The sequence below is a fragment of the Schistocerca nitens genome, chromosome 9, assembly GCF_023898315.1.
Source record: "Schistocerca nitens isolate TAMUIC-IGC-003100 chromosome 9, iqSchNite1.1, whole genome shotgun sequence".
Taxonomy (NCBI): Eukaryota; Metazoa; Arthropoda; class Insecta; order Orthoptera; family Acrididae; genus Schistocerca; species Schistocerca nitens.
Genome location: NC_064622.1, coordinates 173,502,183 through 173,513,746, shown reverse-complemented (window position 1 = coordinate 173,513,746; position 11,564 = coordinate 173,502,183). Strand labels below are relative to the sequence as shown.

General features: G+C 41.8%; 1 long non-coding RNA gene across 1 annotated transcript in view; it reads right to left on the bottom strand.

Moving 5' to 3' along the window:
• Positions 1 to 299: 299 nt before the first annotated feature.
• LOC126203446 (uncharacterized) overlaps positions 300 to 11,564 on the bottom strand; it is a 455,238-nt gene continuing 443,973 nt past the window's right edge. The window contains exon 4 of the long non-coding RNA XR_007540265.1: positions 300 to 547. This is a non-coding gene — a long non-coding RNA (uncharacterized LOC126203446). The remainder of the gene's footprint in view (positions 548 to 11,564) is intronic.

The window sequence follows — 11,564 nt, the reverse complement described above, 5'->3', positions numbered from 1 at the left end:
AGCCATAGACTATTTCACATATCTGCCATCTCATTAGCAATCTGAAATTTTCTTGTAATCTTTTTTTGCGTTTCTCAATTCGAGTCTTCTTTCTCGACTCCATGCTTCTTCTTTCCCCTTGCCGGAGAAGTACCGCTGACAAAATAAACTTATTCATTTCGACACAAATTTGTTCTTACCTACCTCCAACATCGGAGAACTGTTTCATACTCGTGCGGAGGTGCTAAATGATGCAAGGAAGAAGCGGTCAAGGAGGTGTAGAGGAAGAGAAAGTGGAAAACAAACGTAACAAACACGACTAGTGTATCAGCATTTATTTTACTCATACCGGAAGCTTTGTAAACATTTCTGTCGGTATAGAAGGCAAACAATAATTACAAATGAGACGAGAATTTAAAAGTTGCAGTAGATTGTTTGCAGTCTACGGTTAACACTCTTCCTTCACTGTGCTTCAGCACGGAAGCTACGCAGAAACAATGCCTGGTAACATACTTGGTTCTTCACAGCTGATAAACCATGATCAAGGCGCGTTGAAGGGAGTATTCACCTGCAACAGAAAATAGTCCACAAGTTAAAAACGAGTAGCACAGGAAATTTCATAAAAAATGATTACGTTTTGCAGCAGATGTCTTTTTTGTAGAAATATCTGCGCTATACTACACTGATAATCCAAAACGTTATGACCACTGCCCAACGCGACACTGGACGCCACCTGGTGGCGTTGCGGGCATGTGACACGGTAACAAAAGTATGTAAGCGGAGCAGATATGGATGAGGGATCACTCTAGCGAAGACAAGTGCTGCAAATGGGGAAATGCATTGAGATAAGCCACCTTGACAAAGGGCTGATTGTTAATAGGCAAAGCCTGTGAACGAGTACCTCGAAAATGTCAAAGCTGGTCGAATGTTCACGTGCTAGAATTCTAGTGAAACTACTATTAGGCACAGAATGGTTGGACGTCCACGGCTCTTCACAGAACGTGGGATTCGGAGGCTTGTCCGCTCTGTTAATGTACGGTAGATAGTGATCTGTGGCATCTCTGTCGAGAGAGAACAATGCTGGCGCACCATTTATTGTACGCCGTTGAAGACAGAGTTCGGCAGCAGACCACCCCTACCTGTTCACATGTTGACACAACTACATCGTCAGTTACGACGGCAGTGGGCACAGGACCATCGGGATTCGACCATCGATCAAAGGAAAATGTCGACTCTTCGGGTAAATCACATATTTGCTATACTGGGTTGATGGTCGTCTCCACACACGCCGTAATCGATGTGAACGGAGGCTCGAGACGTGACGCAGGCTGGTGGGAGCAGTATTATGCTGTGGGAGACAGTCTCCTGCGTTTGCATGGGACCTGTGCTAGTAATCGAAGACACGCTGACAGCTGAGAACCACCTGCATCTCTTCATGCTTGATGACTTCCCCGACAGCGATGGCATCTTTCAGCAGTATAATTGTCCGTGTCTCGGAGCCAGAACAGTGCTACAGTGCTTTGAGGAGCCTTATAGTGAACTCACGTTGATGGCTCGGCGACCAAATTCGCCTGATGTAAATGCTATGGAACCTATCTGGGTCGCTCTCTGGCGACTTCATGAAGTGCGAAAATCAGCCACTCGTTATTTACGTGAATTACATGACCTGTGCGGAGACGTCCAAACCTAGCAACAAAATGTCGGATCCCTGACACGCAGAATCAGTAATGTATTTCGTTCCAAAGACGGATCCGGCCGGTATGGCCGAGCAGTTCTAGGCGCTTCAGTCTGGAACTGTGCGACCGCTACGGTCGCAGGTTCGAATCGTGCCTCGGGCATGGATGTGTGCGATGTCCTTGGTTAGTTAGGTTTAAGTACTACTAAGTTCTAGGGGACTGGTGACGTCAGATGTTAAGTCCCATAATGCTCAGAGCGATTTGAACCATTTGAACAGAACATGAAAAAACAAGATTTTAAGCAGTTGGTCATAATGTTTTGGCTCATAAATGTAAGTTGTTAGGTGTATTAAACGCTCAAGAAAATATGAACTGAGTTATAGGTAGTAAACTTCAGAACATAGAAATAGAACAGAACTAAAAAGTAATTTCGAATACTTTCCGGCAAGCTAGCGTTTAATTATGCAAATGTTTCGTCAGAACACTTCAGTTAAATATACAATAACAGAGTGGTTTACGTGTTTTCTATGGCAAGTGTTTTCGTCGTCATATGGAAAGTGTGCAGCAAAACACAGAAGTTTCAGTCCTAAGAAAGTGGATTTAATGTTGCGCATCACAAGCTTCTCTTCCAAATGTTGAAGTAATCATTATACTTTCTTTAGTTGTTTGTGGAAGCAAAACGCATTACGCCAAGCTAATAGATGCCATAATACCAGTCGATTTATTCACTGTATTGTTCAAGTTAGTACTGTGTCAAGCCGCAGGAATATTCTTCTGAAGAACAGGTCTCTCAAAACTGAGAGAGCAATAGGTAAGTGAGAATTATTAAAAATCTGTTACATAATCAAATAAGGCCATTTTGAATAAGTTTTTAGTTATAACTTTGTTATGATTTTAATAGTTGAATTAGTAAGTCCTCATAACATACTGATAGTAATTCTGTTTTTTAAATTTTTTATTTGTAACTGACTTTCATCGTAGGAAGAATTAAATATGTTCTAAAATCTGAGAAGGTCGTAAATAGTTCGCATTTTATCTCAGTTAGTACATAGAGTAAGTTCGAAAATGTTGATCCCCTTCTATAGGAAGTACTTGCAACACTCTTTTGATCTTTTTTGTACTCCGTTTTGCTGTTCAACATTATTTCGAGCCGTTTTAACCTGTGCAACTAGCTCGCACTATTATTTGTGACGTTCTGTTTCTGGATATGAGTTCCACTATTGCAGAGTGATGTGACTACAGGGTTTTACAAAGTTGTTGTATGACCTGCTGGTGTGTTCTTGACATTCTGTTTTTTGTGTCGCTTATTATGTAGTATGTTTCTCTATTGTAAAAGTCTAGATTTACTTCATTATTTGTTGTTCCGCAGTTTCATCGGTAGATTAATGTATGTATATATCTGTATGGTTCACAAATATGGATATAAATGATACGGTTTTTTGTGTGGTTTCACGTGTGAAAGCATTTTTATGGGATGGAAATAGATGGCTGACGTAAATGTTCCTTAGGGCTTTTTTTTTTTTTTTTTGCTCTACTTCATGTTTCTCATCTCTTACACACTTATTGGCTGTTATCTTTGAAGATACGTCGAAGGAATATCTTTCACATTCACTAAGAGTCAAAATTTTGGGGTTTACTTAGCTCTTACCTCTATCAAACGCAGTTTTGTGCGATTTTGCTGGCTATGACTGTGTTTCAATATCCCATCCACTACAAAGATTCTGTATTTTTCCGGAACTTTATGTAGATTTTGTCCTCTTTTTACGTTGGTAGTGTTTTGTATCGAATTTGATTTTAAAAATTTCGATTTCTGAGTAGAAGTACACTAAGAATTTCGATGGATTCTCATAGAATCTGTCCAGAGTAAGCAGCAACAGCTGTTTGTGGGTGGATCTGTTGTTGTAGTTGTGGTCTTCAGTCCGCATATTAGTTTGATGCAGCTCTCCAGACTACTCTATCCTGTGCAAACCACTTTATCTCCGATTCACTAGTGTAACCTACGTATTCTTGAACCTGCTTACTGTATTCATCTCTTGGTCTCCCTCTACAGTCTTTCTTGCCTCACTTTCCTCGAATACTACATTTCCAATCCCTTGATATCACAGAATGTGTCGCATCAACCGATCCCTTCTTATAAAGCTGTGTCACAATTTTCTTTTCTCCCCAATTCTATTCAGTACCTCCTCAATAGTTACATGATCTTCCCATCTAATTTCCAACACTTTCCTGTAGCACCACATCTCAAAAGCTTCCTTTCTCTTCTTGTCTGAACTGTTTACCGATCACGTTTCACTTCCATACAAGACTACTCTCCAGACCAATGCCTAACAAGTAAATTTATGTTGTGTGTTAACAGTTTCCTCTTCTTCAGAAACTCTTATCGTGCTACTGCCAGTACAGTTTTGTATCCTTTCTCCTTCGGCCTGCATCAATTATTTTACTGCTCGATAGCAAAACTCATCTAATACTTTTAGTGTCTCATTTCCTAATACAATTCACAAAACTAGAGTTGCGTTCTACGAAAACTAATGTTCAGCGGTTTCGGTGAACTACGTAATTAACGTAGTAAATTGTATGATTATCGGTAATATTGGCAGCACTGTTAAGGAAAGGAACGTAAATGAATGTGTAAGAGTGAAAGTGGCAGCCGACGAATTATCTTCCTCTTTCTTTTGTTTGGCTGTTTGTTCTATACGTAATTAGAGTCGTAGCCGGTCGGAGTGGCCGTGCGGTTCTAGGCGCTACAGTCTGGAGCCGAGCGACCGCCACGGTCGCAGGTTCGAATCCTGCCTCGGGCATGGATGTGTGTGGTGTCCTTAGGTTAATTCGGTTTATTTAGTTCTAAGTTCTAGGCGACTGATGTCCTCAGAAGTTAAGTAGCATAGTGCTCAGAGCCATTTGAACCATTTAGAGCCGAATAGTTACCAGAGTTAGGCCAGTGTGTATTTTATATCCCTGCAGAACATAAACTGCATTTTATAATTAATAAAAAATCAGCTGACTGCGGAATTTCTACTGTTTTACGTAACCAAAGCAATTTCTTTTGATACAAGTAGAGTTTACATGCAGAAACTTTAAGAATTATATATCTAATTATTGTTATTTTGAACTCAGTAGAAGGCTCTTCATCATGATCAAAGGCAAGAGTTTCCTGTTATGATTGCTAAACGCGAAAGTTGTTTATAAATAATAGAAACATGTTTTATATTCGTTCGACGAAGAACTGAAGCGATGTTTGATGTATTTTTCCTTTGCTGTGTTTTTTAATGTTACCTTTCTGTTGATAAGATTGCGTTTTCTAGTTCTATACGATACAGCTATACTGTTTTCCTTATTTTTACTACAACATCCCTCTGTTTCACGTTGCAAATCAACAATGTTCTAACAAAAGCTGAATTAGATATTGACAGTCTCAATTTAACTATAAATACAGTTTGCTCTTAAGTAATAGTCACGAGGATAACCATGTAGAACAAAAATATTCCTTACGTTACCGGGCCACTTATGCAGGGTAAAAAGTATTTAAACCGACAAATTCTGGGAGGTTGTAGGGGACATCAAAACAAATATTTTTCCCTAATGTAATTTTTTCCTATGAGGATTATTTAAACCGGTGGAGGCCATATTACGCTCTTCAGTTATTAGAGGCCGTATTATGATCTTCAGTTGTTGGAGAGCGTATTACGCTCTTCAGTTGTAGGCAACTGCTGTCCACCAGTGCAGTAGTGCATTGTCTGTGTTTACTAATGGAGCGATACGCCTGGAGTGTGTACACTGATACGGTTGGTGCGTACTACGTAGCGCACCTCAACGGTCGAGCTGCACAGCGGGTTTATCAATAACAATATCCTAATAGCCGTATCCCGCACCATACGACCTTTGCTGCTGTGTACCAACATCTGCGTGAGATCGGGTCATTTAGTACATTAGCTGGACAGGGACACCGTCGCACGGTAAAAACACTGCAGTTTGAGGAAGCTGTCTTGCAGCATGTGGAGCGGGATCCTTCAATCAGCACTCGTGCAATTGCACTTAACATGGGGGCGAATCAGACGCGAGAGAAATTTTTACGTCCATTTCACTTACAGCGTGTCCACAACCTGGAACCAGTTGATTATCCACCCAGATCACAGTCTTCGCGGTGTTACCTGGAACAGTGTGATATGTATCCTATATTTCCATCCTCTGTGTTATTTACCGATGTTATTTGCCGGGCATGATGGAGTCTTCAACATGCACAATTCGTATGTTTGGAGTGAGGATAACCCACATGCCACAGTTAATAGCGCTCATCAAGTGCAGTTCTTCGTTAATTTGCGGGTCGGTGTTGTTGAGGACTGTTTAATTGGTCCGTATCTGCTATCTAGGCCATTAAATTAAAGGCACTATTACAATTTCCTCGCCAGAGCATTGTCAGAATTGCTGGAAGACGTCCCGCTCCCTACAAGACAACGCATGTGGTTCCAACATGACGGGGCGCCGGTACATATCAGTCGTCGTGTGCGTCGATTCCTGGACCGACGGTTCTCAGAAACGTGGATTGGCAGAGGTGATCCTGTACAATGTCCTGCTCGATCCCTAGATATTTCCCCTCTGGAATTTTTTGTGTGGGGAGAGCTGCACAACCTTGTTTATGCAACCCCTGTTACATCAGAAGAGGATCTGGTTGCCCGGATAGTAGCAGCAGCAGGAACAATTCAGGATAGTTCTGGGGTTTTTGCCCGTGTCAGACAGAACATGATCCGACGGTTTAACCTTTGTTTACGTGTCAATGGAGGCATTTTTGAAAATCTACTGTAAGTAAAATTGGGTTGTGTTAATGTGTTGCCCTTTGGTCATAAAAAAATGGAAAAGTGTTTGTTGGTTTAGTTAATTTGCCACCAGAGAAATCTTCCTCTACCGGTTTAAATATTCCTCATAGGAAAAAATGACAGTAGGGAAAAATATTTGTTTTGATGTCCCCTACAACCTCCCAGAGTTTGTCGGTTTAAATTCTTTTCACCCTGTATACCCTCACACAGCTTCTAGACGATTCACCGTCAGTTCTTAAGGAAATCCCTTAAGACCCTTGTCTCATACGAAAAGAAAGCGATGGTTTAGAGGTAACGCCAGATAGGTAACCAAAATGCGGAACATAAAGGAAACGCGTGTACCACATTAAGCCAAAGCAACTACGCAAACTACCGTAGTCTACGCTTACTTGTGATAGTCTGTGGTAGTCTACGGTAGTTTTACAATTCTACACTCGGCATAACCTGATTTAATGCGTTTATATTCAGTACCAATATATCAAAACGAAGCAGTGCTGAGACGGCTCAGCAGGTTCGGCTGGTCGAGTGGCAGCCTGCAGTGAAGAGACGTGCGCGGTGCGTTTCCCAGCGCGTTAGGGTTGTCCGCCCCCGCGCAGTGAGCGGCGTGTTGACAGTGTGTGGTGAGCCGCGGGGGCGGTGCGTGTGCAGGGGCGGCGGAATGGTAGGGCAGCGGAAGGGAAGGGGGCGACGAGCTCGCCCCAATGGCCACCGCACAGCCTGCTTCAAAAACAATAACGCGCTACCATCGTCGCCGGGTCCTGTTATACAAGATATCGCTGCAGCCGTAAAACACGTACCACTCTCTAGTAATGTGTGGTTGTACATCTACCGACGTACAGAAGTGTAACTGAATTATGCACAAATTTAGTCCTCGGATAATCATTTGATCGTCATGTCATAACGAAGAACTTATAATTATCGGCTAAGGCTTTAGTCGCTGAGCTTGATCACCTAAGAGTTTACAGACATTTTAATTTGTGATCTGTCGAAGATACCGAAATGAGATATCTGTCATATGATAGTACGCAGAGGGAAAAGTAATTTTGTTGCACATAACCCATGATAGTACGCAGAGGGAAAAGTAATTTTGTTGCACATAACCCTTAGCGCTCGACTGGTGGGGCAGCCCTGACCGCGTAAATATCGCAACAGACTCACACGTCGGGCGCTGCCCAGCACTGTAACTCGCATGTCGGAGCTCTCACTGCCATATTTGTTGTACTTTAGTGTTCTACAACTCTCTCCAAACGATATTTCTAAGAGAAAATGCATTTGTCGAAGGCCTACCACTGTCGTCTTGTTTCCACGTTTGTAGTTCCCTATGAAGGTGATGTTAGGAGTCATAACAACAAAAATGGCGAATTTAAGTGATAATATTGGAGACAATGGGTGAAATTGTGAGTCATACGAGTGATCTAAACGAAGACAACAGTAAAAACAACAATGACCTTATTCAACAGCTTCAGTCTGTACAATCTGGATGCTTCTCCCAGCCAGGTGCCCAATTTCAGCCACAGGAGATGAAGTCTGGCATTTCTAAGAGCTTTGTTTGGAAAATTACGGGACACAAACGGAAGAACCATGGTAAGAGCACCTACTTTTCCCACTTTCGATAATGGGGAGAGACTACCAAAGCAGCGACACTTCACTTACTCCAATGACAATAGTAACAGTAAGGAAGGTGCTGTTTGCAGTAACAGGATGATGAAAGCCGGTAGAAGGGAAACTCTTTACTACTGCAACACATGTTCCACTAAAGCAGAACTCTATCCGAGTGAATGCTTCGAAAAGTTCCACACCTTGAAGAACATTAAGGCCCAAGTGACGAGATACATCAAATGAAAGACAAAACGTGACACATCACGAGTTATAATGTATGTGTAATTGGTTTTATTGTTTAGCTTAGAGTTAACCTTGGTTGTTGTTGTTGTTATAGTCTTCAGTCCTGAGACTGGTTTGATGCAGCTCTCCATGCTACTCTATCCTGTGCAAGCTTCTTCATCTCCCAGTACCTACTGCAACCTACATCCTTCTGAATCTGCTTGTGTATTCATCTCTTGGTCTCCCTCTACGATTTTTACCCTCCACGCTGCCCTCCAATGCTAAATTTGTGATACCTTGTGCCTCAAAACATGTCCTACCAAACGGATCCCTTCCTCTAGTCAAGTTGTGCCACAAACTTCTCTTCTCCCCAATCCTATTCAACACCTCCTCATTAGTTACGTGATCTACCCACCTTATCTTCAGCATTCTTCTGTAGCACCACATTTCGAAAGCTTCTATTCTCTTCTTGTCCAAACTGGTTATCGTCCATGTTTCACTTCCATACATGGCTACACTCCATACAAATACTTTCAGAAACGACTTCCTGACACTTAAATCTATACTCGATGTTAACAAATTTCTCTTCTTCAGTAACGATTTCCTTGCCATTGCCAGTCTACATTTTATATCCTCTCTACTTCGACCATCATCAGTTATTTTGCTCCCTAAACAGCAAAACTCCTTTACTACTTTAAGTGTCTCATTTCCTAATCTAATCCCCTCAGCATCACCCGATTTAATTTGACTACATTCCATTATCCTTGTTTTGCTTTTGTTGATGTTCATCTTATATCCTCCTTTCAAGACACTGTCCATTCCGTTCAGCTGCTCTTCCAAGTCCTTTGCTGTCTCTGACAGAATTACAATGTCATCGGCGAACCTCAAAGTTTTTACTTCTTCTCCAAGAATTTTAATACCTACTCCGAATTTTTCTTTTGTTTCCTTTACTGCTTGCTCAATATACAGATTGAATAACATCGGGGAGAGGCTACAACCCTGTCTCACTCCTTTCCCAACCACTGCTTCCCTTTCATGCCCCTCGACTCTTATAACTGCCATCTGGTTTCTGTACAAATTGTAAATAGCCTTTCGCTCCCTGTATTTTACCTCTGCCACCTTCAGAATTTGAAAGAGAGTATTCCAGTTAACGTTGTCAAAAGCTTTCTCTAAGTCTACAAATGCTAGAAACGTAGGTTTGCCTTTTCTTAATCTAAGATAAGTCGTAAGGTTGGTATTGCCTCACGTGTTCCAACATTTCTACGGAATCCAAACTGATCTTCCCCGAGGTCCGCTTCTACCAGTTTTTCCATTCGTCTGTAAAGAATTCGCGTTAGTATTTTGCAGCTGTGACTTATTAAACTGATAGTTCGGTAATTTTCACATCTGTCAACACCTGCTTTCTTTGGGATTGGAATTATTATATTCTTCTTGAAGTCTGAGGGTATTTCGCCTGTCTCATACATCTTGCTCACCAGATGGTAGAGTTTTGTCATGACTGGCTCTCCCAAGGCCATCAGTAGTTCTAATGGAATGTTGTCTACTCCCGGGGCCTTGTTTCGACTCAGGTCTTTCAGTGCTCTGTCAAACTCTTCACGCAGTATCTTATCTCCCATTTCGTCTTCATCTACATCCTCTTCCATTTCCATAATATTGTCCTCAAGTACATCGCCCTTGTATAAACCCTCTATATACTCCTTCCACCTTTCTGCCTTCCCTTCTTTGCTTAGAACTGGGTTGCCATCTGAGCTCTTGATATTCATACAAGTGGTTCTCTTCTCTCCAAAGGTCTCTTTAATTTTCCTGTAGGCAGTATCTATCTTTCCCCTAGTGAGACAGGCCTCTACATCCTTACATCTGTCCTCTAGCCATCCCTGCTTAGCCATTTTGCACTTCCTGTCGATCTCATTTTTGAGACGTTTGTATTCCTTTTTGCCTGCTTCATTTACTGCATTTTTATATTTTCTCCTTTCATCAATTAAATTCAATATTTCTTCTGTTACCCAAGGATTTCTATTAGCCCTCGTCTTTTTACCTACTTGATCCTCTGCTGCCTTCACTATTTCATCCCTCAGAGCTACCCATTCTTCTTCTACTGTATTTCTTTCCCCCATTCCTGTCAATTGTTCCCTTATGCTCTCCCTGAAACTCTCTACAACTTCTGGTTCTTTCAGTTTATCCAGGTCCCATCTCCTTGAATTCTCGCCTTTTTGCAGTTTCTTCAGTTTCAATCTGCAGTTCATAACCAATAGATTGTGGTCAGAGTCCACATCTGCCCCTGGAAATGTCTTACAATTTAAAACCTGGTTCCTAAATCTCTGTCTTACCATCATATAATCTATCTGATACCTTTTAGTATCTCCAGGATTCTTCCAGGAGATGAACCAAGTGTTAGCTATGATTAAGATTTGCTCTGCGCAAAATTCTACAAGGCGGCTTCCTCTTTCATTTCTTCCCCCCAATCCATATTCACCTACTATGTTTCCTTCTCTCCCTTTTCCTACTGACGAATTCCAGTCACCCATGACTATTAAATTTTCGTCTCCCTTCACTACCTGAATAATTTCTTTTATCTCGTCATACATTTCATCTATTTCTTCATCATCTGCAGAGCTAGTTGGCATATAAACTTGTACTACTGTAGTAGGCATGGGCTTTGTGTCTATCTTGGCCACAATAATGCGTTCACTATGCTGTTTGTAGTAGCTAACCCGCACTCCTATTTTTTTTTTCATTATTAAACCTACTCCTGCATTACCCCTATTTAATTTTGTATTTATAACCGTGTAATCACCTGACCAAAAGTCTTGATCCTCCTGCCACCGAACTTCACTAATTCCCACTATATCTAACTTTAACCTATCCATTTCCCTTTTTAAATTTTCTAATCTACCTGCCCGATTAAGGGATCTGACATTCCACGCTCCGATCCGTAGAACGCCAGTTTTCTTTCTCCTGATAACGACGTCCTCTTGAGTAGTCCCCGCCCGGAGATCCGAATGGGGGACTATTTTACCTCCGGAATATTTTAACCAAGAGGACGCCATCATCATTTAATCATACAGTAAAGCTGCATGTCCTCGGGAAAAATTACGGCTGTAGTTTCCCCTTGCTTTCAGCCGTTCGCAGTACCAGCACAGCAAGGCCGTTTAGGTCAATGTTACAATGCCAGATCAGCCAATCATCCAGACTGTTGCCCCTGCAACTACTGAAAAGGCTTCTGCCCCTCTTCAGGAACCACATGTTTGTCTGGCCTCTCAACAGATACCCCTCCGTT